General features: G+C 37.8%; 1 long non-coding RNA gene across 1 annotated transcript in view; it reads left to right on the forward strand.

Annotated features, from left to right (window-relative positions):
* Nucleotides 1-26,738, forward strand: part of LOC145513401 (uncharacterized) — a 189,993-nt gene that overhangs the window by 96,032 nt on the left and 67,223 nt on the right. Inside the window, exon 4 of the long non-coding RNA XR_014059368.1 lies at nucleotides 18,765-18,874. This is a non-coding gene — a long non-coding RNA (uncharacterized LOC145513401). The remainder of the gene's footprint in view (nucleotides 1-18,764; nucleotides 18,875-26,738) is intronic.

The raw sequence follows: 26,738 nt of genomic DNA on the forward strand, positions 1-26,738 counted from the left end.
GTTTAAGTTATTAATTTGCAGATATTGGGATGAGAGACAAAGCAGAAAAGGCAACTCAACTAAGAGTGAGGAGTTTTAAATTCTGGATTCACATAGAATGCTTTGTCCCATATCCATTTTCTGGTAATTTTCTCCCAACCACATTACTGTAGTAAAAGCGGTCATATTACAGTGTGACCATGTACCTGGGCTGTGGGTGACTGTCAGGGGTTGGGCATCTGAGTTTGCCTGGATCAGTGAGTTTATTCCCTGGAATCTTTGATCTTCATCTGCAGAAGTAAGGAAGCAGGTTGAAAGAGAAATGGAGAAAAGTGCAATGGAGAAGCAGGAGTAGAGGAAAGAGAAATTGAGGCTGCAAGTAGGATCTGAATCCCTGATTCTACCTGATTTTGTGCTGTCAGTATTTCTGCCCTTGGGCTTCTAGAGGCATTCCCATCATATCCCTATAGTAATTATTCTTTTTTACTTTAACTTGTCTGCAATGAAGTTCTGTTGCTTGAAACTAAGGAGCCTAAAACAATAAGTAACTAGACATAATATCTCTGGACTGCAGTTTTCTCATCTGTAAAATGAGCAGTGTAAGCTAACCTATAAGATGCCTTTGATTTCTGTAATTTTAAGTGTGTGTGTGTGTATCTGTGTGTGAATGAATGTAGGAGGTGACAGCAGGGTCTGGGCAATCATGAGATACTATCTGCTGCCAAATAAATGCTGAATGAACCACAAATGATAAATGAAATTAGAAACTGTAAATTTTGGACAGTAAACACTTGGAGGAGGTTGCCAACTCCATATATGACATGGTTACATAAGCATTAGAAATATACCTTTTAATAACTTTCATCAAGTCACTTTTGAACTTTGGGTGTTGACGAGAATAAGTGTGAGTGTAGCAAAGAAGGATTTCTAAAGTGTCATTTCAGGAAAATAAGGAAAAACAATAGAAAATTGGTAGGTCTGATATTCCAAAATGAGGTAATTTTAGTACCATCTGATTGTCTCTGACCCCTGATCTGGGACAGTCCTTTTCAAATAATTTCTGAAAGATGAGTGGTGCCCTGTCTTGGAAGTGGGAAGGATGGGTGCACTGCAGCTGTCCCTTCAGAAGGGAACAAGCCAGGTGCAATATGGCATTCTGGCCTCTTGATGATGATTTATGAGCTTTGAGCTTCAATTACCATATGCTTGATGGAGGTCTAATTTGTTATTGTTTTAGGAATGTAGTTCCAAATATTTGAAAAATAAAACTCAGCTCTACCTTAGTAATGGTTTATTTTTAAGGGATCTTAGTGCTAATCACTTTTGATGGATGACTTCTGTTACCTTATATCTGGGCTGAAAAAGCTGTTGCTATCTCCGTTTTTTAACTGGAGTTAACATGCATCCATTCTAAACTCAAGTTTATTCCATACCATACGCATTAAAAAGCCATTAATTTACCAATCATGCAAGGATGGACATAATAAGGGAAAGAAATGGTATGGACCTAACAGCAGCAGAAGATATTAAGAAGAGGTGGCAAGAATACTCAGGAACTATACAAAAAAGATCTTCATGACCCAGATAACAACAATGGTGTGATCACTCACCTAGAGCCAGATATCCTGGAATGTGAAGTCAAGTGGGCCTTAGGAAGCATCTCTATGAAAAAAGCTGGTGGAAGTGATAGAATTCCAATTGAGCTGTTTCAAATCCTCAAAGATGATGCTGTGAAAGTGCTGCATTCAGTATGCCAGCAAATCTGGAAAACTCAGCAATGGCCACAGGACTGGAAAAGGTCAGTTTTCATTCCAATCCCAAAGAAAGGCAATGCCAAAGAAAGTTCAAACTACTGCACAATTGCACTCATCTCACACGCTAGCAAAGTAATGCTCAAAATTCTCCAAGAGAGGCTTCAACAGTATGTGAAGTGTGAACTTCCAGATGTTCAAGCTGGATTTAGAAAAGGCAGAGGAACCAGAAATCAAATTGCCAACATCCACTGGATCATCAAAAAAGCAAGAGAGTTCCAGAAAAACATCTACTTCTGCTTTATTAGCTAGGCCAAAGCCTTTGTGTGGATCACAACAAACTGTGGAAAATTCTTAAAGAGATGGGAAACCAGACTACCTGACATGCCTTCTGAGCAATCTGTATGCAGATCAGGAAGCAACAGTTAGAACTGCACATGGAACAACAGACTAGTTCCAAATCAGGAAAGGAGTACGTCAAGGCTGTATATTGTCACCCTGCTTATTTAACTTATATGCAGAGTACATCATGAGAAATGCCGTGATGGATGAAGCACAAGCTGGAATCAAGATTGCCGGGAGAAATATCAATAACCTCAGATATGCAGATGAAACTACCTTTATGGCAGAAAGTGAAGAACTTAAGAGCCTCTCGATGAAAGTGAAAGAGGAGAATGAAAAAGTTGGCTTAAAGCTCAACATTCAGAAAACTGAGATCATGGCATCTGGTCCCATCACTTCATGGCAAACAGATGGGGAAACAATGGAAACAGTGAGAAACTTTATTTTCTGGGGCTCCAAAATCACTGCAGATGGTGACTGCAGCCATGAAATTAAAAGACACTTACTCCTTGGAAGGAAAGTTATGACCAACCTAGACAGCATATTAAAAAGCAGAGACATTAGTTTGCCCACAAAGGTCTGTCTAGTCAAAGCTATGGTTTTTCCAGTACTCATCTATGGATGTGAGAGTTGGACTATAAAGAAAGCTGAGCACCGAAGAATCGTTCCTTTTGAACTTCGGTGTTGAAGACTCTTGAGAATCTCCTGGACTGTAAGGAGATCCAACCAGTCCATCCTAAAGGAAATGAACCCTGAATATTCATTGGATGGACTGATGCTGAAGCTGAAACTCCAATACTTTGGCCACCTGATGCTAAGAACTGACTCATTTGAAAAGACCCTGATGCTGGGAAAGATTGAAGGCAGGAGGAGAAGGGGACGACAGAGGATGAGATGGTTGGATGACATCACTGACTTGATGGATATGAGTTTGAGTAAGCTCTGGGAGTTGATGATGGACAGAGAAGCCTGGCATACTGCAATACATGGGTTCGCAACGAGTCGGACACGATTGAGCAACTGAACTGAACTAATTTACCAATAAGCTCTACTTGAGTTCAACCTGTAGGGTGTCACCCTCTGACTTATATGGGTAATACTCTCTTAATTCCCACACTGTCTTGTTAGTGGCCAAGAGCCCAGATTCTGCTGTTGGACTACCTGGATTCAAATCCTAGCTCTGCCATTTATTATTTATGTGACCTTGGAGTTAATAATATCTCTGTACCTCAGGTTCCTCATTTATAATATGAGGATAATAACCTTGATTGAATGTGTAACTATATGCCAAGCCCTTAGAACAGTGCCTGGTACCTGGCAAATGCAATGCAAGGGTTTATTATGACTGTTCTTAGCTAGAGACAGTGACTTACTTCTTCATGAGGAGAATGGGCTTAAAACTCAAGTTTACCCCTCACCCATCCTCACCCAAACAAGAGATTGCCTGGAGCCACACTAAGGTAAAATTTGTTTGATGCTTTTCCAAGAATGACTCCTGATGGGAAGGACTGGGAAATCTAATGATGAAAGGAGATCCCTGAAAAAGAACCATAGACCGTCTCTATCTCACAATCTTCCACTTCTAAGGAAGCAGCTGCAGGGCAGGTTGAGAGATCTGTCTCTTCTTGCAAGCTCCTGCTGCCGTCCCCAGGGAGCCATGTAAGCCGGGGTTCCCCATGGAGACTCCCAGTAGGACTGTGACACTATGTTCCTCCAACAACAATGGTGCAATTGTAGTGTGGGTTGAAATAAGCCATCCTCTGACTTTTCACAGTGTGTCGGTAGAGAACAGGGTTTAAGAGAAAGAAATTACCCATCATTTCTCATTATCGTAGGTATCACTCACCCACTACAAAGAACACAATCAAGGCAGCTGTGAGGATGCAGAGCATCAGGCCCCAAACCAGCTGGCAGATCAGAAGGGGTGTTTTCTGGCTCAGCGAAGCTGACGTTAAGTAAATTGTTAGTGTTGACTCCTGCAGTGATGAGTAGAGCTTTAGGCAACAGGAACTCATGGTGGGGAAATGAAGCTTGATATATAGGTTTCACAATCTTAAAGAGATTTCTCTAAGTGACTTTTTCTTTTCTAACAAGGATGACTTGAGAAGTTTTTATTTACATTGTCTTGTGGTATCTTTGGGCAACAATTCTCCACAGGTCTCACATTTCTGTATGTCTTATGAGCAGACATGCTGGCTGTCCTTTGTTCTGGACAACTTTTCCAAGGCTGTTGGTGATAAACCTGAAAGACAGTGCTTCCCACTCAAGCAAAGTGCAGGCTTGCTTCTTGTCCACTATATTAGTGATTATGTCTGCCTCAGGGAAAAAGGGCAGGCACTCTCTCTACCTGTTATAAAAGATTCCTTCAGCTCAGGATTCCTTTCTTTTAATTCAATGTACTATGTGTGCAGGTGTTATTAGTCCCTCTCCACATGGTCTTAGAATTGGGAATTGGGCCTTGAAGAACTGGCACAAATGAATGCTAGTTCTCTGGCGACTGCTCTTGCAGTGAGTAATTATTTGTCCATCTCTGATCCAGGAGTCTTGTGTCTTCCACCAACAGCTGTGAAACTGTAGTCGGCTAACTTGTTAGCTCACAAGTAGAGTAAAATCTCCAATCCTTTATAATTTTTGACATGTATTCTTTCTAGGCTTGTTGGGGTTATAGAGCACGTCTTAGAAAATTGTGGAGCATGTCTTAGAATATCAACAATTCAAACAACTGAATGTGATTCTCAATGGCGCACATTAACTGTGTGAATCAATAATCTCTTTTTCCTGCCAGTTTTCTGGTCTTTGGGGGGAACTTTTTAGTCTTGTTTAAAAGTTGAAAATCTTTGCTAGGATTAAAATTTATTACTATAATTTGTACATTATCATGACTTTCTTGAAAAAGAACTACTTCCCCTCCCCAAGATCCACCCTGGCTTTACCCTTCTAACCTATCTAGTAAAGAATCCAACCTTTCCAACAGTCTCTTCCTGGAATACAGTTATGTGTTTGCTTAGTTCCATAAATAGTAATTGAATGAGGCTTTGTACATCCTATCCAAAGTTTGTCTTAATCCAAATCTCATATGCTTCTGCTGTATCATTCTACTTTTACATAATAAGAAGAGCAACCACAAATATTTATTGAAGAGTTATTCTGGCCAGGCACTGAAATAAGGGCTTCACATATATTCTCTTCCTTAATCTTTATAGTAACTCCATGAGGTAGATTCTTTTATCATCACTTTAACACAGATGGAAAAAATGAAGGCTTAGAAAGTTAATGTGTATAATATAACAGCTAGTAAACAGTAAAAACACAGTGGGAACCCAAGTCTGTCTCCTTAACCATCAGAACACACTGCCTCTCAGGGAGGTGCTGCCTAATTGGTCTCCAAATAACATAGTAAATAAATGAGGTTTTATTGGAATAAATTATGCCACCCAGAAAATATTCATCTTAGGTTTTAAAGGTGACCTAAAGTTAATTGCAATGAAGTGAAGATTACATGGTCTTGATTCTCTATTGTAAAGAATCAAGAAGAATCAGTAATGCTCCCTGTTACATTTTTCAGATTTTTTTATTCTGGCATTTGATAATATTTTAAAATCAGTCTGGAAGTGTTTACCCTCACCAGTGATGAATACTGAGTGACTTACTCATCTCGGCATGGTCAAATTTGGACTATCTTGCTTATAAAGTGATGATAATGTAGTACACAAATAGTTTAACCATAATATAACCAGGAATCTGTTTTCTATTCATTTATACCAGTGCCAGATATAAATGACTATCAGATGGTCCACCAGCTAAGAATTATTTTTGTGTCTTTGTTTGCTTACTTGCACAAGCTTTACCTTGCACAGTATTCTTTTATTTCCTTTGTTAGAGTTCTTAAGTTCTGTTCAGTAAATGATGCATTTGAGTTTTTTGTATGTCATAATATTTATGAGCCATTATTCCAGATAAAAGGAAAGAAAGCCTTATTGAGGCACTTGAGATACTTCATGGTATTAAAGCCACAGCAGAGTCAAAAAACGGAAAACAATAAAGTAGGTCAATTATGGGTCAAAGCTCAGCTCCTCCACTTACCATTGGAGTAATTTTGGTACGCTTATAAATCTTTATAAGCCTCAGGGTTTTTTTGTTGTTGTTAAGTGTGATAATATTGTCTAACACACAGCATTTTTGCAAAGATTAGAAATAATGTATTTAATTGAACAAACTAGTTACTCAAGAAGTGATCATCGTTGTTTTTAAGGTAATTATTATTGTTATTTTTAATGTGTATCATTGTTAAGTGGCTAATATGTGCAAGATATTGTTCAAAGCACTGTACATGAATTTTAATTCATTTTTTCTTAATAACCCAGTGAGAAAGGTAATTATTGTTTCCCCAGATCACACAATATGTGACGGTGCTGGAATGTGAATTCATTTCCTTCTGACTCCATAGTCTATACTCCTGATAACCACAATAATAAGAAAATTTCATCTATAATAAAATAGCCCCGTTATTTAAATTTAACAAAACACCAAGAAATGTAATGCAAATATGGTGTTGTGTATGAAAATATGTGGACCCATCTACTCACTCTGGGTAAACCATATTTCTAATGTAAAAACCTCTCACCACCCACCTCTTAGATCACCTTGTAAATGTTCCACTAATGTAAATGAATGACAAGTTTAGTTAACTCAAGTTTGATATTAAAATATTAGATTCTATTGTAAAGAGTGAATTTGAATGTATCCCAATGTATGATAAGAATGCTGTCAAGGCCTAAACTGTCCTTTCGTTTATCAGTGGCAGCAGTAGTGCAGTGGTGTGTGTGTCTCTGCCCTATGTCTCTCTCTAGATATATTTAGATATACAGCTGTAAAATCTCACTGACTAAATAATAATCATGAAATATTTCCCGTCTTTTCCAAGCAAATATGAATATTTCTCTCACTTTTTACCTTCATGAAACTTCAATTAAGATTCTCTGGGTACCAAAAAAATAGATATTTCATACCAAACATTTAATTCATACAATAATCAAGCTTTAAAAATGAATATATTTGGCCACAGATCTTTGTTAATTTGAATTTGGGGCTTCAGGATACCGTTTTCTTGCCCCTCCCTCTCCACCATCTGAGGTGCCTGGCTTCCCCTGTGGCATAGTGACTACTGTATTTCTATGGCAACTGTCTTAGCATTTTACAAGACTCACAAGAACCCACTCCCACATGTTAAAAGCACCAAGTAACAATTGTCATTTAATATTAATCCCATTATTACCTCCACTGTTTCCCCTCTATTCAAACATTTTCCTTTGATTAATGCTTTATTAATTTCTGAAAATGTAATATTTTCTTGTTTCATTTTGTTTCCTTTGCTTAGACTGTCCTCTCTTTTCTTTTCTCCTATTGCAATTGTATCCACCTTTCCAAGGAGAGCCACAAAGTCAATTTTTCTGGAGACTAATCCCAATATTATTCAAACTGGAAGGTTTTCCTACCTTTATAACATTAAAGTTTTCCAGATAATAAGGAATAAGGCATGTTACCTAAATATCTTCAGGTTGGTGAATCATTTGTGCATTTTGATTCTCCAGAGAGAAATTGTTACCTGCACAGCTTTATTACTGTATGGTGCTTCGCAAGAGAGTCCTTCACAATCAATAGCAGGTATCTGATTTAGGTTTCTTGAAAGAATAACTAAATAAACGAGTGATTTGTTTGAAAACGTAAGAGACAGACATTGTCTGGTACAGCAGGAAAACTACAAAAGACTGGACTGGAGACACAGCCCTGTTGCCTGTTATGTGTATGACATGGGAAAATAATTTAACCTTTCTGAACTCAGTTTCTTCATCTGTAAAAACATAAGTGATCCTGCTTCTGTCCTTGCCCTGCCTACTTAAGGGATTGTTGTGAGAACCAAACAAAGAAATGTGTGCATACACTGAAGTACACCATACATGCTGACCTAAGTGATTAGATGCCTAGATAGCTGGACAGCCCAGCTGACACTTTAATAGGAAATCTACACACCATTATCTCACTCCATACAAGAATATGTTATCAAACTCTTTTGATGTTATGTAATAAAAATGGTTCACTTAGTCCCTCATCTGTTTTCCTATTCATTCATTCTGTAAATATTTATAAAGCACTGACTATATACCAGGCACCATGGTTGGCATTGGGGGTAATAAACGTGTAAAGACAGATGTAGTTCCCTACTCTCAGGGTCCTTGCATTCTTCTGGAGGAGACCCAAAATAAGCCTGCAAATCGATGAGGATAACATTAGATAGAGGATAAGAGGCAGTAAGCAAGTAAAGCAAGGACCTGCTAGCAGGTAAGTGGGGGTAGGCATCATTAGCACTGTCAGAAAAGGCCTCTCTGGGTGACCAGGAGGCAGATAAAGCACAAGCCTACAAAGGTTTGGGACAGCAGGTACAAACCCTCTGAGGTGGGACAGGCTTGGAGTGTTCAGAGAGCAGAAAGAAGGCAGTGGGCTGAAGCAAAGCGAGCTGCTGTAGTGTGGAGGTAATGGATGGTGCACAGGAGATCTCTTTCCATAGTTCAATAGGGAAAAAAGCAATACATTTTCTTTGCCAATAAGGATCAAAGAATTTATGACTGGCTTAATTCTGGTGAAAACTTATCTCATTGGATTATGCTATAAGGTGTTTATATAACCATGCTATTAGAGACTTTTGAGCTTTATTTTCTTTTATTATTTTACCATTATTAAAAGCAAAAGGATCTTAACATTGTCCATGATTATCATTATTTTACCAGAATAATTTTTTCCTCTCAGTAAGTTATCATTTTGGTGATTTACACACCCCTTAGTGTAATTTCACTATAACCAATATTTAGTGGAAAGTCTAAATTAAAATATTTAAAAGGTATTTAATTTTATTGCATTCATAGTATTTTTTCAGTAGGAAGTGCTAGGTTCTCTGTAGGTACTAGCTGAATGGAAAATATACAATCCCTTGTGGAATCTCTTGGAATATAAACATTCACAGACACACAAAATTAAATTCTTAAGTGATAAGCACTGTGATAAGTGTTGAAGGAAAGAGGTTATATGGTAAAATGAAAATTCTTAACAGTAGGAATTGACCAAGTCAGAAAGGTCAGGGAAGGGATAAGCTACTTGAGTATTATACACTAGTTGTTTAATCACTAAGTTGTGTTTGACTCTTTATATATACTAGGATATATACTCATAGTCCTATTTTAATGAGTGGATTAGAATGATCTTATTAAGTTTCTGTTCCTGCTGCAGCCTTCCCTTTCCTTAGACATAAACTGCATGCACATAAATACATACTGAAGTGACTTGAATCAATTTGGTCCCTTGAGTATGTAAATTTTCCTTTGTCATCTGCTTCTACTTTTAATTTGCTCAGCAAATCAATATCCTCTCCCTTCACCTTTTTCACCTTCACAAAAGAGAAGTCAGCCCTAGTATGCACACATTGCCACTAATTAAAGATCACTGATGTTGGTTTATGGAGAGATTTATCCTGCATCCTTCAAGTCTTCTCCCCTCCTGTACATACTGCCCTAGACATTTGGGACTTAGTTGCCAGAAGCTTCCAAATGCTCTGATATCACCTTTCTCCCTCGTCACCTTTCCCACACACTGTTATTCTGGTCACCTAGGTGCCCCAACCTGCCACAGTCCTCACAACTTCCTGATGCTGAAACCACACAAGCAGATGGCCAGCTCCCTCCAGGCTGCAATTCTGTGCCAGGCATCAGACTTCCAGCCTCATAATGTGGGCTCTATCAGACTGAGCACATAAATGCTCCAGCCCATCCTTAGTTGATAGAAAGCGTATAAAAAAGGACTTTATAAACCAAGGCATGAATAAATAATTTCATGAGCAAAGCTGCAGTGTGGCAGTCCTCGGTTTAAAGCTGAAAGCCTTTCTAATGTGTTGCCAGAGGATTAAATGCTATCACCAGGTTTCAGGCAGTAATTTTCATTGCATGCTTCATTCAGGATTTGGCATTGGAAAAGAAAGAATTCTGCACATGTCAAATTGAAATTAGAAGGTAGTGCACTGCTGTTTGAAGCTTGGATGCTGTTGTTTTGAGGGCATTATCTTCTTTTCAGGTGTTTCCCTCTCTTCTTTCTCTGTCTCTCCATCTCTCTCGCTCTCTCTTTCAACAGATAGTTACCACCTTTCCAGTTCCTGATAAACTCTTGCCATAATGCCTAATACTTTTCAAAACTATTCTTCATGTTGATATTTACAGCAGTGGGTTTGCATTATTAGGAGAGCAACACCTTGTGTCGAACTGCATAGAAAATCAAAGATTAAAATAGGCAAAGGGAAAGGTCTGGGGCTCATGTCTCTCACCTAAAAAAAGTTTTAAAAAAATGTCTACAGCACAAGCCTTTGGGCATAACGCCATGGCTTTGGATTGGTCACTTTGAGTCAGGGAGAAACCTGAGTGTCTGCATCTCACTTAAAGCCCTTTTAGGCCCTGGTTGGTCAGTCCTGTTGAGTCCAGTCCACCTTGAGTTTACATCAAGGAATGGTGACCAGAAGTTCCCCAACTTCCTACAGTCAACTCCCCTTTCCTTTGTAATGTTTGTTACCCTCATTTCTTTCCTCTAGTAAGGGAAATAGAATTGTTTAATCTTAACGGCTGGCACCCAAATTCCTCTTCATGAAATACCTTTTTCTTTCTTTCTTTCCTTCTTTTTTTTTTTTTGCTGCACCACACAGCTGACAGGATCTGAGTTCTGTGACCAGGGATTGAACCTGGGAACTTCAGCAGGGAAAGTGCTGAGTCGTAACTACTGGGAAGCCAGGGAATTCCCCATGAAGTAACTTTCTTTGTCAAGAAAAGGTGCCATCATTTTTGTAACAATTACAGGCAGAAGATGAGATGCAAGGCTGGGGAGCAGGCTGGTGCCAATCAAGGAAGGCAAGAGAAATGGTGCCTGATAGGTGAGGAAGACATCACCAGACCAAAGGCCTGCAGACAGAGTGTGGGGTGAAGGGTCTTGGGCCCCAAAGATGGAGGGGCTGCAGCACTATTAAGAACTGTAATGCCAGTGTTTCCATTGGAATTTCTGAGATGGAAATGCTCCCTCCATCCCCCTTCCAATACTTTCAGTAAAGAAGGTGATGAAGGGGCCAAAGGAGGGCCTGGGGTTCAAGTACAGGTAGCACAGCACAAAGCCAGCCTGCAGCAGCTGGCAGCCAGGAGGGTGTCACAAGAGGTCGGCCCTTAAGGGGCTTTGTGGAAACACTAGGGGTGGAATCTGGACCGTCCTTGGCCACAGAATCGGGAGATTCAAGCCAATTTTTCCTGGATTTTCAAAGGACAAGAGAACATACTATAGACTTTGGGTTATACAAGATTTTCAAGGGGCCTACAAAATAGTACTTTGTAATAAGTGCTATGAAAATGAATGCTAGTAAGGTAGTTTGTAAAGATATTGACTTGCAGCCAGGCAAAATGAGAGTGAAAATATGCTTAATGCAAATAGGCAACTAAGAGATTTTTTTTTGTTTTTGTTTATTTTTTAATTATCTGGGCTGGTTCATTGTAGAATAAAATGCCATTCCATTCTGTTTATATAAGCATTTTTCTATTGGCATATATTAGAATCCGTGGAAAATCAGTGAGAGAAAATCCAGTTATAACTCTTCATGGGTTCATGCTCAAAGGAGCATTCTTAGGAATAATAACTTTCAGAAAGAAATGTGCTGTATTTCTTACTCCGCATACTTTCAGGGAACATTCTCTTGCAGATGGCTTCTTTTCTGGGTTTCATCCTGGAGCTCTTGTTCCCCTCCATCTCTCCTCTTTCAATCACAAACTCATGGGTAGCATCACCTTACCTGTGGACAGCCACCCCATAGTGGTGGCCTCTCTTCCAGAGATTGCATGGGATGTTCACTCTCTCCATGACCTGCCTCACCGTCCTGGCCTCATCTTCTCCCAGAGATACTCTCATCCAGCTTTTCCACGTAGGTGAAGACTTACATGAAGAAAAGTTCAGAATAACCCAAGGATTGGGGTTTTCTCCCAATGCATAGATAATAGAATCTCAGAATGGGAAACTCTTTGAATGGATTTTCTTCTATTCTATTTGGGGAGAGAAGTATCCTCTGTTAGTATAGAGGGTGGCTTTGCCATTCTCTTTAGATCTGGGTGAAAAATAGTGTAAAGTATGTGGTTGTGTGTGAATGTATTTGAGTCAGTGTATGTGTGTGTTTGTATAGGAGGATGATAGAAAAAGAGGGGAAATTTAATGACTTATCTCAAGGATGAGCAAGGATTTTTCACGCAAGACAATTATGGAGCTGATTTAAAACCAATTATCTTCTGTATCAGTACACATAATATCCACAACAGCATTTCAAGCATTGTTTTTTTCCCACTATCTTCTCACTAAAGGGTTTCATTTGAAGGGTGTCAAATATCAAAATGACATAAAAGGCACAAACTGGAGAACTGGGCTGTTATCCTGTGGCTTTCTACAATGTTCACTTTAAAGCTGGTGGAACTGAGAGGAGGGATTTGAGGAATTTGGGAGTGAGGATGTGACTTGGTGCCGATGTTGAAGAATTCTTCTAAGCATTAAATGAGTTAATCTACATAAAGTACTTAGCACAGTGCCTAGCAATGAGAAACTCTGAATTTGTGTTAGCTATGAGTAAGAGTTCAAAGGCTTAAATTTTTTCTTGAATCTTCTTATGTATTCAGCCTCTTCTATCAGAGTAATATATTCTACAAATTTGCTACAGGCTCTTTGTTCTATATACAGCTTATTTTCTAAAGACCAAAGTATCCCCCTTGTAGACTTAGTGTGGGAAAGACCTTAAGAGTGTTACAGTTCAACAACTTCATTGTGAGAAGCAGGAAGTGCAGACTGTTCAGTGCAAGATTTGCTGACTCTCAGCCTGGTGCTCCATCTAGTCCATCTCATTTCATTATTATTAACAGCAACAGAATTCATTTCTGTTTCTATGGACCCTCAATTAAAACAAGAAAATCAGAGGTTGATGTGAGGCAGGGTTCAGCAACCATGGGCTTCTGCTATATATTTCACCATTTCTCTTCCCACTGTTTGTGATAGTAGTGGTCTGGCTGTATATTAGGTAATGCCTATCACACTCACCTTATCTAGTCCTTGCCATCTACCTATGGCAGACTGCCACAAGTAGAGACAGATGGGGCACTTAGAGAACTTTGGCCAGCTTTTATTCCTATCATTCTTTAAGTGTTTGCTTATTATTCTACTATTCCCTGTAGTGTCTGACATTACCAATTCCCATGCTTTCTCATGGAATTAAATTAGCTTCAAATTCTTTTTCTCATGCTATGGTAGCTTGCATTTTTCTATGTTGACTGTAGCTTATCATTTTCTGGCTTTATATCCAATTCCTTCAGATCTTTGTGCATTTGAGCACAATCTTTCCCTACTCAAAACAAAACTACTATTAATATCAATAACCTAATGCTCATTCTATATTCCAAGTCATTAATAAAATTTTTATTGAGACCAGAAAGAATAGATATTCTGCCAACTATCTTGTCTCAATTGGATACCGGGCCATTTATCAATTTCCTTTGTTTAAAATAGTTTAGCCAATACTTAATTTATTTGGAAATGTTTATTTCTAAGCTAATTTAAATTTGCTTCAGATAACATTTTATGAAATGCTATATCAGAATTACATTAATGCCCTCCCCCATATGCTGCTAAGTCGCTTCAGTCGAGTCCGACTCTGTGCGACCCCACAGACGGCAGCCCACCAGGCCCCGCCGTCCCTGGGATTCTCCAGGCAAGAATATTGGAGTGGGTTGCCATTTCCTTCTCCAGTGCATGAAAGTGAAAAGTGGAAGTGAAGTCGCTCAGTCATGGCCGACTCCCAGCAACCCCATGGACTGCAGCCCACCAGGCTCCTCCGTCCATGGGATTTTCCAGGCAAGAGTACTGGAGTGGGGTGCCATTGCCTTCACCCTAACCCTCCTCCATATAATTCTGTATTATTCCCTAAACAAACTTTATAATTATGCCAAGAGCAGCTATATTATTTTATCTGGAACAGTTTGTTTTAATAAATGCCCGAATTGCTTTGCTATTGCTTGGGATTTTAAAATTACTTTTCGTCAGAGTAATTGTTTTAAATTAACAGTTGCATTTGGAATAATATTTTGAAAGTTATAGTTTTCATTTTTCTTATGCTTTTAAAAAATATGTGAGCCACACAGTTCCCTTTAATCAAGAATTTGCAATTTACAAGTATCAACATATATCCATACCAAATTAAAAAATTAGATAATTCTTTGCAAATTGATGCCTATATAGAGACAGCAAATTCTTTCCAGTGATTTTTTTTTTGACCTTTAGAAATTGAGCATTTTCTGCTTTTGTTGTACTTCTTACTCATAATAAATCTCAAATTAACCCTCAGTTTTATTTTTAAAGGCAGATTTTAAAATGACTGAGTCTAGTATATAAGCTTTTAAAATATGTTGTCATTCATTTTATACATATTGTGTATATTCTCTGCAATTGCTATTTTCTAGTATACTTAGTAAAAGTTAGAATTTCTTAGGTGGTTCTCTTCAATGTGAGGCTTAATGTAATCACCAAGTACAGATTTTCTTTGGGCTTATTTTCATGTTCACTGGCTCAAAATTGCTCTTCACGTAATTTGGGACTTTTTGATGCCAAATGATGGATTGTGAATAGTTTAATGTGTTCATTCATGTAGCATCATGAGACTCCATCTATATTGTCAGTCTCATTTCTCTCTATCCCTGGAGGTTTAAACATCAGAATCGACTGCAGTTTCTTTTTCATGTATTCAACTACATACTATTTTATTGAACTAGAGTTTTTTTCCAATTTATCCAAATAGACTCCAGACACTTTGCAAAATCACAGTCCTTATATATCTAATAATCTAGCATTAAAAACGCCTTCTCTATATGCTATGCTATCTTTCAACTTACTTTCTGTTACTTTAAATTCAATATTCATCAATTAACATCATGTTATGAGGAACACTCAATATTTAATGTGAGGTGATTAGGTCATATTTTCAACTTTAACTCCATATTTAGTTTAAGTGTCTCACATCTCTTGCATATGAGAATGTAATGACCTGGTGGTTTTCTTTTTCACAGAATTTAAGACTCTTGATTAAGCTTATATTCTTACATAGCACTGAATAATTATAGTTGAGGTTTTGGAATTAAATGTACAGTTGATCTTGTTTCTTGCCCCTTATTTAAATGAATGTGTACGTTCCTTTCCCTCACCTAGACATTTTATTAAAATTAAACTCTCCTCTAAATAATCCCTCTTTCCCTCTCCACTCTCCCTCCCTTCCTTCCAACCTTCCTTGTTTTCTTCTTTCCTTTATTTTTAAAAACAGTGTTGTAGTAAAAAAAAGAAAAATCAGGGGTACATCAAGTTTAGTCAGATACTCACTATCAAGGAGTAACCATATGTAGAATGGTCTTCTGCTGAGAAAAAGAACAGGATGAAATATAAAATTAACCCCTTCCCTGTGTTGCCTAGTCCAGCTTCACAAGGTAGTACTACTAGTGTCTTGGACATCAGGGGAGGTCTGTTGAGGGTTGACACTTTGCTGTGACACTGTGCTGACCACTTTTTAGGAATCTGTGTTTCCTTGAAATCCAGCTCCAATTTAAAAATCACTGATTATGATCACAGCTGAAAATGCCACACATTTTTGTTGTGGTGAAATATATGTAACATGAAATTTACCTTTTTAAACCATTTTTAAAAAAGCAGTTCAATGGCTTTAAGTGCTTTCATTGTTAGGCAACTATCACGCCATCCATCTCTAGATCTCTTTTCATCTTGCATCAGTGAAGCTCCATGCCTAGTAAACAACAGTACCTAGTCACCCCTTTCCCCAGCGCTTGGCTACCTCCATTCTACTTTCTGTCTCTATGAATTTGACTTCTCTAGGTTTTCTGCATACCTCATATAAGTGGAATCATATAAAGTTTGTCATTTTGAGACTGACTTACCTTGTTCACCATAATTCCTTAAGGTTCATGTATGTGTAATGTGTGTCAGAATTTCCTTGTAAAAGCTGAATAATATGCCCGTGTATGTATATACCACATTTTGTTTATCTATTCATCTGTCAGTGGATATCTGGGTTGTTACCACCTTTTGACTTGAAGAATACTGCTAAGAACATTGGTATGGTTCAATATCTGCTCGAGTCCCTGCTTTCAGTTTTTTGGGGGGGATATATACTCAGAAGGCAATGGCACCCCACTCCAGTACTCTTGCCTGGAAAATCCCATGGACGGAGGAGCCTGGTAGGCTGCAGTCCATGGGGTCGCTAAGAGTCGGACACGACTGAGCGACTTCACTTTCACTTTTCCCTTTCATGCACTGGAGAAGGAAATGGCAACCCACTCCAGTATTCTTGCCTGGAGAATCCCAGGGACAGCGGAGCCCGGTGGGCTGCCGTCTATGGGGTCGCACAGAGTCGGACACGACTGAAGCGACTGAGCAGCAGCAGCAGCATACTCAGAAGTAAAATTGCTAGATCATGTGGTAATGCTGTGTTTGATTTTTTTGAGGAGTCCCCAGATTTGTTTCTACATGTAAGATGATTATTCCTCCTATCATATTCCATGTTTAGAAAAATTTTACTCTCTTTTGACTTCTGAATTAGTTTTTTTTTCTTTTTACAAGTGCAAAATTCCTATTTAAAGGGCCAGATTTTATGACACTTTCAGTTTAGTAAGTTTTTTTAAAGAGCATAAAATTAATCTTTAGGAATAATAAGCTATAGCCTCCCTGCCATAGCAGTTTAACAGTGGAAAGTCTTTAGCTTTTCAAAATTATAATTAAAAAAAGAATTTTGTGCATGATTATCCTTTTATAATGTTCAATATTTGAAGTTTTCAAAGTATTTTTTGCTATTCATAGAGCATTACATTATAAGGAAACATGTAGATGTGTGATGTCTCCATGAGTCAAAATTACAGGGTTGTCCTTTTAAAAATAATACATTGCTAAAAATAATTCATTGCTGAAGGTCTGAACTTAAAAGTCCACTCAAAGATGATTATCTGCATGGTAAAAAATGCTTGGAATGATCACGATTTCTTTTAATGAGTTCCTGATTGCATTTTTAAAAAGGATTTGATTTATTAATAATTTTCTGACATCATAGAGACATTATGGTAAAATTGTGTTGATTTGTAGTTGAGTAATTAGAATTTGTGATATTTGTACAAAGGTCATGAAGTTGGCTTTTTTGCAAAAGTTGTTTTGGGGAAAATAAAAGTCTGTTAACAAGACTATAAACAAAATTCCAAAGGAAAATGATTGCATATTGAAGAGAGTTGAAGTGTTTTCAAGCATTTAAGAAATAGTAATTTAGAGACAAACTACCATTTTAGTGTCCTGTAGAGGCTAACAATGCTTCTGCCGAAACTATAACATGATAGCTTCAAGCCATTTTTCTTGATTAATGCTTTAATAGGCTTTTTGCTAGGCAACATTTGGTTAGCCCAGTTATTATACATCTTTATATAACGCTGCATTTATTGAATATCCAGTTTTGGGGGGATAAAAGGGAAAATTACACTTTTCTTGAGTTGCCTCTGGCACTATGTTTAGGTTAGTGCCTTATAGAAGCTTGAAATTAAAGCTTTCATTTTGAATTGTCATAGTATTTTTACTTTATTTTCTGAGTATAGTCTATGGTCATAGCTACTGACAAAGAATGGGATCTGGCTAATGCAAATTTGAAAAAAGGAAGAAAAAACTGGTTGGATTCCCTGTAGATCAGGATTGTTGGTTTTGAGATAGACATTTACCAACATCTGTTTCAAAAGGAAAATAGAAGCCCACCCTAGAAGTCTGAGGGTCATCAGGAAATAGACAAACATCAGGATATTATATTAAAGCACATCTGTCTCCACTTTGGCATGGAAAGCCTATATTTAGATATTAAGAGCTGTGTTTAAAAATGCTGATAAAGTGAATTCCATGCTCATTTTTTGGTGAACTGTGTTATTTTTCTTTTTTACGAATGTGTACACTTGGTACCATACTCAATATATGTTCTACCAAGACCAAATTTAAAACATAAAAGTGTGGAATTTCTCTCTTTTTTACAGCCTGCCTTATAAACTTCAGAGCATACCTTGAATAGTTTATGTATCCTTGGTGGGAAATCTCACTGTTATTTTTCCTGGTGCATATACCTGCATGTATATTTTGCTATCTTTGCCCAGGGCCTTCTCTGTTTGTGTGTGTAGCACCGGTCTTTAATTTCCTAGTCCTAAGAAGCCTTGGTGTTACCCTGGAGTATTGGTTCCTGTTTGAATCAAGCCTGGTAGCTACCTTCTGCAGACCTAATTCTTTTATCTGTGAATTGTCGTAGAAAAAAACTGTTAAACCTGAGATCTAGGTCAGCTCTTATCAGCTGCCCAGGGTTCTGGGTATAGATTTGGGCTGGTGGAGGTAGGTGCCCACTGTGCATGTTGAAGCCGGATTTTGGCAAAGTTCGGGGAGTAATAAAAAGTAACATTCGTTTCATAGTTCTAGACTTGAACAATCTATTATGGGTTGGGTTTACAGTTAACATATTATAGTATAATTTTTGATTATTACACGTAAAATTTATTTGTATTTTTCCTCATCTCTTCATAGGCACTGGTTTGCTCTGTCTTTTTGAGGAAAATTAAGGTGATTCCCTGCACCCCATCAAAATTTATCCTTGGAAACCTGATGAACCAGTTAGAAGAATCTGGAGTTTCTCTGTAAGTTTTTTTTTAATGTATTTTTTATTGGAGTATAGTTGAATTATAATGTTGTGTTAATTATTGCTGTACAGCAAAGTGACTCAGTTATGCATATATTTTATACATTCTTCTTCATATTCTTTTCAATTATGATTTATTATAGGATATTGAATATGGTTCTTTGTGCTATACAGTAAGACTGTGTTTATCCATTCTATAGATATCAGTTTCCATCTGCTAATCCAAAACTCCAAATCCAACCCTCTCCAAATCCCCTCCCCCTTGGCAACCACCAGTCTATTCTCTGTGTCCCTGATAGGTTCATTTGTGTCATGTTTTAGATACTACATATAAGTTATAACACATGGTATTTGTCTCTTTCTGACTTACTTCACTTAGTATAATAATCTCTAGTTGCATCCATTGTTGCTGCAAATGGTATTGTGTGCACGCATCCATACTAAGTCTCTTCAGTTTGTCTGACTCTTTGCAATCCTATGGATCGTAGCCCACCAGACTCCTCTGTCCATGGAATTCTCCAGGCAAGGATAGTGGAGTGGGTTGGTGTGCCCTCCTCCAGGGGATCTTCCTGATCCAGGGATTGAACCCACATCTCTTATGCCTCTTGCATTGGCAGGCAGGTTCTTTACCACTAACACCACCTGGAAAGTTCACAAATGGCATTATTTTGTTCTTTTTGTGACTGAATAGTATTCCATTGTATATATGTACCACATCTTCTTTATCCATTCATTTGTCAATGGACATTTAGTTTGTATCCATGTCTTGGATATTATGAATAGTGCTGCTCTGAACTTATGAGTTCTCTATAAGTTTGGAAGGAGCAGTTGCTGCTGCTGCTGCTGCTAAGTTGCTTCAGTCGTGTCCGACTCTGTGCGACCCCATAGATGGCAGCCCTCCAGGCTCCGCCATCCCTGGGATTCTCCAGGCAAGAATACTGGAGTGGGTTGCCATTTCCTTCTCCAGTGCATGAAAGGGAAAAGTGAAAGTGAAATCGCTCAGTTGTGTCCGACTCTTAGTGACCCCATGGACTGTAGCCTACCAGGCTCCTCCGTCCATGGGATTTTCCAGGCAAGAGTACTGGAGTGGGGTGCCATTGCCTTCTCCGAAGGAACAGTTAAAGAAGTACTATTATCTTTGTTTTCTGAAAGAAAATATTACTGCTATTATTTCTCAAGAAAGGGAGAACATCTCAATCTAGTGCTAATATGTCTTTAATATATTTTTAAAACTTTTTTTAAAAAGAGAGAGAGCAGACCTCAGGCTCAGAGTCTTAAGAAGGCAACTGTTTCCAGTGAGAATTAAGTAGCATGTTCATGTTTTTATTGCTTTTATTTCTTTATGATTTGCTTCTATTTATGGTAAATAGCACAGTTTAAAAAATTTTCTTTAAATCTTTTGTTGGACCATGAGTTGTTTGATTTAACCCTTACAAGAATTCAATGTCTTTGATGCTATTTTAAACTACCTTTTACAAATGAAAACACTAATGCTTAGGAAGCTTAGGTAACCTGCCCAAGGCTGCACAAACTGTGGAAGTCTAGAATTCAGATGCAGTTCTGTCTGAATCCAGAGACTAAACTTTGACCCACTCTTCTACATACATCTTAAACATTGTACTCAGAACTGTCCTCACCAAGACCCCAAGACCTCCATAAAAGGGGGAAAAGAAGCAGCTTCAAGTTTTGTCCACTGATATTCTGCTGTTGTTCTGTGGGAAGCACAAAGATTTATGGAGGCTCAGTTCCTCCTGGCTCCTTACTAGTTGTTTAACAATGTCATGCACTTAAAATCAAGGCAGTAACATTCTCGTGATGTCTTTTCCTTTTTAGAAGTGGGACTAAGTTAAAATAAAACTTTTTTTCCCCACCAATGGTATGTTTTCATATGGAGAGATAAAAGGAGTTGAGGGGGGAGATTAAAAATACTCAGTCTAATTTATGGTCACTCAAGAACAGCTGAATATACTGAGAAAAACCTTAGACTGTGAACCAGGGAGGAGGTCTGGTTCCTCAACCAGTAGAGCCTCAGTCCTTCGTGGGCAGATCTGAAAACTGCGGGGCTCTTCTGTCGCTTCACAGACCCAAACTATGGGTAAATTAAAACAGAGAGTTTCACATAGCTTTTCAAAAAACAAATCCATCATATATTTCTTAATCTCATGTATACACATGAATAAGTGGAGCTGCTCTGATTTCTAAATTAAGGAGAGAGGATAGCTTAGGAGTCTGTCCACTGAGGTTTAATTCCAGGTTCCCCTGTTTATTATCTGTGTAATCTTAGGCAGGTTCTTAATTTTTCCAAGTCTCGGTTTCCTTGTCTATAAAATGGGGATAATAATATTCACCTCATAGAGTGGTTATGAAGATCAGCGTAAAGAGCTTCACACAGCACCTGGCACGTGAACCATTTGTTTTACCTTGTGATTTTACTTTTATTGGAAGCAGAGGGAAAGATTTAAAAAGTCACTATTTAAGAACCATTTGCCTGAGTGATCTCTAAAGTCTCAGAATTGTATGTATGCTTTTACGTTAGATTTTTCTAGGGTGTAACTCAGAAAGCCCAATGTAATGAGAATCATTAGTGCACTCAGGAGAGTTTTGTGCTTATGTGCTAACTGTGCTCTAAGTTCTAGGAAACGTTGTTGATAACTCTGTGCCTATCACTGCTGGACTTTCTTTCTCAATGAGATCTTCTCTGAGAGGCTGAAGTCAAAATGTTTTGGGGAAAAAAAAAGTCTAGACTTTGTTGATTATCTTTATTTGTGGTGAAAATGTCCAACAACCAGAGAATTGCACTTGGTGTCACCTGTTGTGTTTATCGATTCTGTCTTGAAAACAATAGTGTGTATATCACTGAACATATTGGTTAAGTGTTTAATTAGCTGAAGTCCCTTGGTTTCATCAGTATCTCTGAGTCCTCGACCCCTGACCTTTTTGGCTCCAGAAAGACTGCAGGTACAGATCTATTTGCTGTCAAGAAGCTGGTATCGAGTCTCTTCTTTGTCCCACTCCTGCCCTCTCTTCAGTAAACAATACATCCTAATATGAAATAGATGGGATGCTAGCTTATAAGGGAAACTTCCAAGATCCCAGAATCTCTGTCTCCTTGGAAAATTACTAAACCACATTTAATACTGTAGTAATCAACTTCCTGAATCCCCAAATGAGCCTGCCCTTTTGGCATTAAGCAGCACAGTTGATATGATCTATGCTAAAGACAGGAGAGAAATGAGGACCTCTAGCCTACTGTCTTAAAATAAACACAGGCAAATCTGTTGGAGGCATTCATCACATTTTAAAAATCAAAAGGATGTGAAAATAAGTACGAATAGATAAATGTGGATGGAGAAAATATATATGCCCGTGGCAGAAATTCTTCATTAGATAGGAATTAGAATAGGTGCTAAGAAGAATCAAGATGTTATATATGCCCTACCTCCCGAAGTTAGTTATAATTTTAACATAATTCAGTGGAGTGGCTAAGATTATAGGCTCTTGAGGCAGGCTGTTTGAGTTGGAATCTCAGCTGCACTATTAATTAGATCTGTGATTCAGAACAAGTTACTTTGCTTAATATGATTTTGCTTTTATACCAAGAAAACAGAGTTCTAGTTATCTATTACTGTATAACAACGCAAGGATCTTTTTATTAAATCTCGTGGTTTTGTTAGGAGAAGCACACTGATTGAAACCGCCCACCCTGGTCAGGCACCATAGTAACCGTTCGCATGAGTTGTTTTATGACAGGAGATCCTATTAAGGAATATGGAACTAATAAGCCACCACCAACCGGAAGAGTTCGGGAAAGGTCAAAAGGATACACTGCGTGTCCGTCACTTCCCAGAATCCCTCTTGCTAGCATCCATCTTGCCTGAGCCGATGTGTGCCACCAGGAAAAAACTGAATTAGAATGATTGGCCAAAGACCACCGGGAAACTAATCCCATCACCACAAAACCCAAGACTGTGAGCCACGCGCAGAGCTGTTCTCTTGGGTTCCCTTACCCTACTGCTCTCCACCTGGGTGCCCTTTCCCAATAAAATCTCTTACTTTGTCAGCACATGTGTCTCCTCGGATAATTCATTACCGAGTGTTAGACAAGAGCCCAGTTTTGGGCCCTGGAAGGGGTACCCCTTCCTGCAACAATTTCATGAGTCAGAAATGTAGCAGGACACTACCAGCACTTCTGCTCCAAGTGGCATGGACAGGGTCATTTGGTGGTATTCAGCAGGCAGCTGCTCTGATCTAGAGAGTCCAAGAAGAATTCCCTGGAAGCCTGATACCTCCCTGGGGATGGTTGGAAGACTGGGCTCAGCTGTGCCCCTTTCCTGCTCCAGATAGGCTCAGAGCTTCTCCAGGAGGTGTCTCCTGTAGGGCTGCTGTGCTAATGACAGTGGGGGCCTCAGGCTCTGACAGTGACTGTACCGCAGATGGGAAAGAGCAGCTCTCATGATTTGGGCCTGAAGACTGGCACTCCTTTCCACATCCTATTGGCCAAAGCGGTCACAGTGCTTGCCCAGATTTAAGGGAGGGGGCTGCAATCTCTTCAATGGAAAGAGGATTAAAGAATTTGTGGCCCCTTTTAATCAATTACAAATTCTAAGAGCACTAATCTAATAAAGTAATTGCAAGACTATATAAAGTGCTCAACGGCATCCATCATAGACTAAATGTTTGGTAAGTATTAGATGTTATAGCATCTGTCTATGTGTAGTATTATTACATATAATATACATACTTATATTGATACAATTTATAAAATACATATTTGTGTACTATCTGACCTGTACACAGAATGTTATATTTTTATATTTTATATATATAAATTATCTTATATGTTTAATTACATTTGTATAATTCCCAAAGTGGTGGTTGATGTGAGTACTAGCAGTTGTCAAGTTATTTCTGAATCAAATTTCTTAGTATTTGTATGGTGAATCACTTCCCTAACTACAGGAAATAAAATAGTCCCTGAAGGAAAAGTTCTTTTATTTAGTTGGTTTCTTTTAAATACAATTACACATGACTAAACACAGGAGCAACTAACCTGCTCCCATGTATTGATTCCTGAGTAGCTGGGGGCAGAGGCACCCAGCCCATTAGCCTTTGGGAGAAGAGCCAGAATATTAGGCAGGATGTTTCACAAGGAACAGAGAATAGTTGGAGAATTATTTTATTTTAGAAATTATTTTACACTTTTGTGCTTTTGAGTATCAACTTTAAGAAGACACAGTGTAATTAATAATTGGAGCATAGGCTTTCACACTGAAAGAAAGGGTTGGTCTCGTAAGAAGAAAAGTTTCCAAAACAGGGTCACATATGAAAAGGTTATTGTGACAAATGTGCCATAGTATTATATTAAGAAGGCCAAGGATCTAGAAAAGAAATGGAAAACCCTGTGTATAGAATTATCAGAGAGAGCCTGTACTTATTAAAAGAAAAAAGTGATAGAACAGAGAATAGGGACATTCAGAGAACCTTAAGAGTTTTAAGAAGGAATTACTGAGCTTCAGTAGAGATGATATTCAGAATATGTTGCATTATAAAGCTGGACAGGTAACATTTCTCATGTGAGATGGAGTTCTTATCAACAGAATGGTATGAGAAAGAAGAAAATCAGGTTTAGGGAACAACTAAACCAGGATAAAATTATTTTAAAAGTTGAAACTTAAAAGCCCCAGCTAAAGAGTAATTCCTAACAGTTAAGTAATTCTCCATTTTTCATACCCAACATATCCAGATGGATTTGACTTACTATACCATGCTGACGTGAAAGTCATTCAAAATTATCATCTAGAAAAGAAAGCCCAGAAAAGTCATTGGTTACAGCCTGTGGACTTGCATGGTTCATGAACAATCCATGGTCTGTGTCCTGCTGGGTAAAGTGTTTGGTCCTCCCATCCTCTCTGGCCTCCCTGAGGCCTGCCTGATCATTGTGACTTTTGTTCCTGCATTTCCTTCTGATGTTTATTAATAGTACAACTTCATTTCTACCAACTGTGCTCATGATCTGATTCCCTTCATTAATTTTTGCTTTTCAATTGGTTTGTCAGATTTTTTTCCTAAATGATTTATGTGAACTCTTTGGCAAACTGGCCCTTTTTATGTTCCTAGTTTGTTGTCATTTGGCTTTATTTTTTATATATTTTTATCCAAACAGGTGTTTGGATAACTTAGACCACACAAACACTTTAATTTCCTTTATGGTGTCTAGGCTTTATATATATTGCTTAGAAAGCATTTCTTATTCTAAGATTATGAATAAATTGATCTATATTTTCTTCTGTTCCTATCATAGGTTTATTATTTTTAAATCACTGATTAATCTGGTTTTTTTGGTATCAGTTAATAAATCTCTGATTAAGCTGGATTTATTTGGAGTGAAGACTGAGGAAGGCATTTATGTTCTTCTTAATGGTTAGCTAGTTTTCCTGTCGTAACTTACAGATTAATTCATTTTTCCTGTTTTGATTTTAATATGCTGAATTCTCATGTGAGTTAGTCTATTTCTAGATTCCTTTGATGTTCTCATTTCCTCTTCAGCACCAAACTGTTCTTAATTATTGTAGTTCCATAATATATTTTATTATATGGTAGGGCCATCCCCTTCATTGCTTTCCTATGTATAAAATAAGATCAAGTAAGAGAATATAATGGAAGAAAAGATTCCATTTACAAAATGGGTAAAAGAAAAGAAATGTACAGACTCATATAAAGGATAAATTTAAATTATACTGAGAACATATGAAGAAACGTAAAAAGATGCCTTGATCTTGGATATGAAGGCTCAGCATGAAGCTGTCTGTTCTTCCTCAATACATCCATAAATTTAGTACAGTGCCAATTAAAACATTCACAGGATTTTGAGGAAAACTTAACAAGATCTCCTAGAGGAACAAACATTTTATCCTCAATGAAATAAATTAGATAAAGACAAATGATCTCACATATGCAGAATCTAAAAACAAGTGAACTAGCAAATCACAATGAAAACATTCTCACAGCCACAGAGAACAACTGAATGATTGCCAAAGGAGAGGGATGTGGGGGGATGGGCAAAATAAGTGAAGGAGATTAAGAGGCACAAACCTCCAGTTATAAATAAATCACAGGGATGTAATATACTGCATTGGACATGTATTCAATATTATAATAACTCTATACGGGGACAGGTGGTTACAGATTTATTATAGTGATCATCTCATAATGTATATAAAGGTTGAATCACTATGTTGTATACCTGAAACTAACACAATATTGTATATCAACTTAATTAAAATAAAGAATGGCCAGAAAATCCCTGTTCATTTTATATAATCTTATTAACTTTTAAAATTCTCCCCATTTAGGTTTTTAAAAACTTAACAGAAGTGAATCATGCTTGTGGCAAAATAATTGCAAACATTACAGAGGCATGACAATGACCCTAACCTCTGAAAGTGATGGAGAGTTCTAGGTGCTAGGCCTTGTTTTGTGTGTTATTTAGAGGAAATGTTCATGATTTCATTTCATCCCTATGGACAGTCTTATCAGGTGGACATCCTCGTTCTATTTATTTTTATTGAAGTGTAGTTGATTTACAGTATTATATTAGTTTTAGACATATAGCATAGTAACAGTATTTTTACAGTTTATGCTTCATTAAGTTATTATAAGATAATGGCTCTATTTTCCTGTGCTATATAATGTATCCTTGTTGCTTATATTTTATACATAGTAATTTACATCTTTTAATCCCATAACCCTAACACGCCCCTACCCCTTTCCCTCTCTCCTCTGGTAACCACCAGTTTGTTTTCTATATCTGTGAGTGTGTTTCTGTTTTGCTATCTACATTTGTTTGTATTCTTTTTTTAGAT

Source organism: Giraffa tippelskirchi, chromosome 7 (genome assembly GCF_054371585.1).
Source record: "Giraffa tippelskirchi isolate mGirTip1 chromosome 7, T2T-mGirTip1v1.2.pri, whole genome shotgun sequence".
NCBI classification, from domain to species: domain Eukaryota; kingdom Metazoa; phylum Chordata; class Mammalia; order Artiodactyla; family Giraffidae; genus Giraffa; species Giraffa tippelskirchi.